At 51.8% G+C, this 5,000-nt stretch overlaps 1 non-coding gene across 1 annotated transcript in view; it reads right to left on the bottom strand.

Annotated features, from left to right (window-relative positions):
- Positions 1-1,705, bottom strand: part of LOC126436449 (small subunit ribosomal RNA) — a 1,909-nt gene extending 204 nt beyond the window's left edge. The window contains exon 1 of the ribosomal RNA XR_007580674.1: positions 1-1,705. This exon is cut by the window's left edge and continues 204 nt beyond it. This is a non-coding gene — a ribosomal RNA (small subunit ribosomal RNA).
- Between the last annotated feature and the right edge of the window lie 3,295 nt (positions 1,706-5,000).

Raw genomic sequence — 5,000 nt, forward strand, 5'->3', positions numbered from 1 at the left:
TATGACTCGCGCTTACTGGGAATTCCTCGTTCATGGGGAACAATTGCAAGCCCCAATCCCTAGCACGAAGGAGGTTCAGCGGGTTACCCCGACCTTTCGGCCTAGGAAGACACGCTGATTCCTTCAGTGTAGCGCGCGTGCGGCCCAGAACATCTAAGGGCATCACAGACCTGTTATTGCTCAATCTCGTGCGGCTAGAAGCCGCCTGTCCCTCTAAGAAGAAAAGTAATCGCTGACAGCACGAAGGATGTCACGCGACTAGTTAGCAGGCTAGAGTCTCGTTCGTTATCGGAATTAACCAGACAAATCGCTCCACCAACTAAGAACGGCCATGCACCACCACCCACCGAATCAAGAAAGAGCTATCAATCTGTCAATCCTTCCGGTGTCCGGGCCTGGTGAGGTTTCCCGTGTTGAGTCAAATTAAGCCGCAGGCTCCACTCCTGGTGGTGCCCTTCCGTCAATTCCTTTAAGTTTCAGCTTTGCAACCATACTTCCCCCGGAACCCAAAAGCTTTGGTTTCCCGGAGGCTGCCCGCCGAGTCATCGGAGGAACTGCGGCGGATCGCTGGCTGGCATCGTTTATGGTTAGAACTAGGGCGGTATCTGATCGCCTTCGAACCTCTAACTTTCGTTCTTGATTAATGAAAACATACTTGGCAAATGCTTTCGCTTCTGTTCGTCTTGCGACGATCCAAGAATTTCACCTCTAACGTCGCAATACGAATGCCCCCGCCTGTCCCTATTAATCATTACCTCGGGTTCCGAAAACCAACAAAATAGAACCGAGGTCCTATTCCATTATTCCATGCACACAGTATTCAGGCGGGCTTGCCTGCTTTAAGCACTCTAATTTGTTCAAAGTAAACGTGCCGGCCCACCGAGACACTCAATAAAGAGCACCCTGGTAGGATTTCAACGGGGTCCGCCTCGGGACGCACGAGCACGCACGAGGCGGTCGCACGCCTTCGGCTCGCCCCACCGGCAGGACGTCCCACGATACATGCCAGTTAAACACCGACGGGCGGTGAACCAACAGCGTGGGACACAAATCCAACTACGAGCTTTTTAACCGCAACAACTTTAATATACGCTATTGGAGCTGGAATTACCGCGGCTGCTGGCACCAGACTTGCCCTCCAATAGATACTCGTTAAAGGATTTAAAGTGTACTCATTCCGATTACGGGGCCTCGGATGAGTCCCGTATCGTTATTTTTCGTCACTACCTCCCCGTGCCGGGAGTGGGTAATTTGCGCGCCTGCTGCCTTCCTTGGATGTGGTAGCCGTTTCTCAGGCTCCCTCTCCGGAATCGAACCCTGATTCCCCGTTACCCGTTACAACCATGGTAGGCGCAGAACCTACCATCGACAGTTGATAAGGCAGACATTTGAAAGATGCGTCGCCGGTACGAGGACCGTGCGATCAGCCCAAAGTTATTCAGAGTCACCAAGGCAAACGGACCGGACGAGCCGACCGATTGGTTTTGATCTAATAAAAGCGTCCCTTCCATCTCTGGTCGGGACTCTGTTTGCATGTATTAGCTCTAGAATTACCACAGTTATCCAAGTAACGTGGGTACGATCTAAGGAACCATAACTGATTTAATGAGCCATTCGCGGTTTCACCTTAATGCGGCTTGTACTGAGACATGCATGGCTTAATCTTTGAGACAAGCATATGACTACTGGCAGGATCAACCAGGGAGCTGCGTCAACTAGAGCTGAGCAGCCGGCCGCCCGGGAGTGTGTCCCGGGGGCCCGCGCGAACACGCAAGCGTCCGCTCAATTATTCTGCAAACAGGAGGAGGCTGAGCTCCCCTGCACAACACACCTCGAAACCCTCTCAGGTCCCGGCGGCGCGCAGCGCCGTCCTAAGTACTTGGTCGGGTTCGAGAGAGGCGCAATCGCCCGGAGTTAGGCGAGTAGACGCTTTAGGTGCGACCACCCGTGCTCCCAACTGAGCTTGCCGCTGCCGACAGAGGCCCGGGAGCGTGCTGTCGTGGCATTGCCGGCGGGAGACAACACGCGCCACCTACGGTGACCGGCAGCTCCAACGCCAGCGCCACAGAAGGACAAAAGCCCCACTTGGGTGCCGAAGCGAACTCTCCCAGCACAGCGCACGCGCCAACACGTCCGCACAGCTGCGATACAAACCACCTGCGAGAACCGCTGGGGCGACCGAGCAGCAGACGGCGTCGCGGCGCCGAGCGCCGGGCGGCGGCGCATCCTCAGCGCACACAGTCCTCAATCGGACCAGCACACTGCAGATGGCCACCGCGCTTCGCACCGGGCCCGCGAGGACCTACTTTGGCCGCAAGGCGCCGCGAGCAGGGGGCCCCGGCACGCAGCTGCGCCGCCTGCCGCGTCCGTCGGCCGGCGCGCCTGCCACTGGCCGCCCCCACCAGCCGGCTGTAGCGCGTGCGCCCACGCACCGCGCTGCCAGCACGCCGGGCGGCCCCCCCTCACCGGCCGGGGACAGTCTCACCCAGCCACCGCCGCGTATCGCCTCACACCCAGATCCCCTTTCACGTTCGTGGGCATGGTGGGTATCCCTGAAACAACCAGTTAATAGCTCGACCGATCGTCGCCAACACTGATTCACCTCTAGCGAGAACAACCGCACCACAACGGGTTACCTGTTGTTCATTTGCGTAACGTCACCAGCAAACGTAGACGTCCATCGCCATTTGCAACGAGTATTGCATGCCTGTGTCAGGTGTCACAACACACTACGTCTGCCCACATAGACGCAACAACATGTGCACGCCTCGAGAACACGTGGAAGGTAGCCCCCGTACGTATGCGGTGTCCATTGCGCGAACGACTGTCAGCCGGCCTCTGCAGGATGTCGCAGATGTGGAACGCGGTGCAACATGCTATCACGGTGTGTGAGAAGAGACGACTACGTCCGAATACACGCTCCACTACATCAACAGACTGCTCATGCTGATCGCCATCGAGGGCGTCCGTTCCTCCCACACGTCTGAATGGCGTACCACACTGCAATCCAGCTCTTATAGGGAGACGACACGTAGCTGCGTGCACAATATTTGGACTGTATGGTCTGCCGTTGCTAGGCGCAGTCGTCGTACGGTCACACATGTGCCACGATGTATCATTCAGTACATACGGACCAATGTGCAGTACAGTTTGTGGGTTTTGCGTACATCGGCGGACAGGTGACAGGCCGTACCACAACGTAGGCTGAGTACGTCGGCATGCGAAGGGCATTGAACATGCAAACTTCTCAACGACCAGCTTGCGAAGGCAGGGGGGAAGGGGGGGGGGGGCATGTACGTCCTGCTGCTATCCACATTACAGTGTATAGCAGGAGCATGTGGAAAGTCAGCAACACCTGCAAGGTGTTTAACATGACGCGATACACAGGGGACCGGGCAGTGCGAATAGCGAACTATATTGCGAGGGTTGCGGTTAGGCAACACTACACTAATTTAACGAGTTGCATAACAATTACAGAGCAGGTTAAGGCGCAATATAGGTTAGGTTAAGGCACAACATGGGTTACGTTAAAGCACAACATGGGTTACGTTAAAGCACAACATGGGTTACGTTAAAGCACAACATGGGTTACGTTAAAGCACAATTTAGGTTACGTTAAAGCACAATTTAGGTTACGTTAAAGCACAATTTAGGTTACGTTAAAGCACAATTTAGGTTACGTTGAAGCACAATTTAGGTTACGTTGAAGCACAATTTAGGTTACGTTGAAGCACAATTTAGGTTACGTTGAAGCACAAATTAGGTTACGTTGAGGCACAAATTAGGTTACGTTGAGGCACAAATTAGGTTACGTTGAGGCACAAATTAGGTTACGTTGAGGCACAAATTAGGTTACGTTGAGGCACAAATTAGGTTAGGTTGAGGCACAATATGGGTTAGGTTGAGGCACAAATTGGGTTAGGTTGAGGCACAATATGGGTTAGGTTGAGGCACAATATGGGTTAGGTTGAGGCACAATATGGGTTAGGTTGAGGCACAAATTGGGTTAGGTTGAGGCACAATATGGGTTAGGTTAAGGCACAATATGGGTTAGGTTAAGGCACAATATGGGTTAGGTTAAGGTACAATATGGGTTAGGTTAAGGTACAATATGGGTTAGGTTAAGGTACAATATGGGTTAGGTTAAGGTACAATATGGGTTAGGTTAAGGTACAATATGGGTTAGGTTAAGGCACAATATGGGTTAGGTTAAGGCACAACATGGGTTAGGTTAAGGCACAACATGGGTTAGGTTAAGGCACAACATGGGTTAGGTTAAGGCACAACATGGGTTAGGTTAAGGCACAATATGGGTTAGGTTAAGGCACAATATGGGTTAGGTTAAGGCACAACATGGGTTAGGTTAAGGCACAATATGGGTTAGGTTAAGGCACAACATGGGTTAGGTTAAGGCACAACATGGGTTAGGTTAAGGTACAATATGGGTTAGGTTAAGGTACAATATGGGTTAGGTTAAGGTACAATATGGGTTAGGTTAAGGTACAATATGGGTTAGGTTAAGGTACAATATGGGTTAGGTTAAGGTACAATATGGGTTAGGTTAAGGTACAATATGGGTTAGGTTAAGGTACAATATGGGTTAGGTTAAGGTACAATATGGGTTAGGTTAAGGCACAACATGGGTTAGGTTAAGGCACAACATGGGTTAGGTTAAGGCACAACATGGGTTAGGTTAAGGCACAACATGGGTTAGGTTAAGGCACAACATGGGTTAGGTTAAGGCACAACATGGGTTAGGTTAAGGCACAACATGGGTTAGGTTAAGGCACAACATGGGTTAGGTTAAGGCACAACATGGGTTAGGTTAAGGCACAACATGGGTTAGGTTAAGGTACAATATGGGTTAGGTTAAGGCACAACATGGGTTAGGTTAAGGCACAACATGGGTTAGGTTAAGGCACAACATGGGTTAGGTTAAGGCACAACATGGGTTAGGTTAAGGCACAACATGGGTTAGGTTAAGGCACAACATGGGTTAG

The sequence above is a fragment of the Schistocerca serialis genome, unplaced genomic scaffold, assembly GCF_023864345.2.
Source record: "Schistocerca serialis cubense isolate TAMUIC-IGC-003099 unplaced genomic scaffold, iqSchSeri2.2 HiC_scaffold_1236, whole genome shotgun sequence".
Classification (NCBI taxonomy): domain Eukaryota; kingdom Metazoa; phylum Arthropoda; class Insecta; order Orthoptera; family Acrididae; genus Schistocerca; species Schistocerca serialis.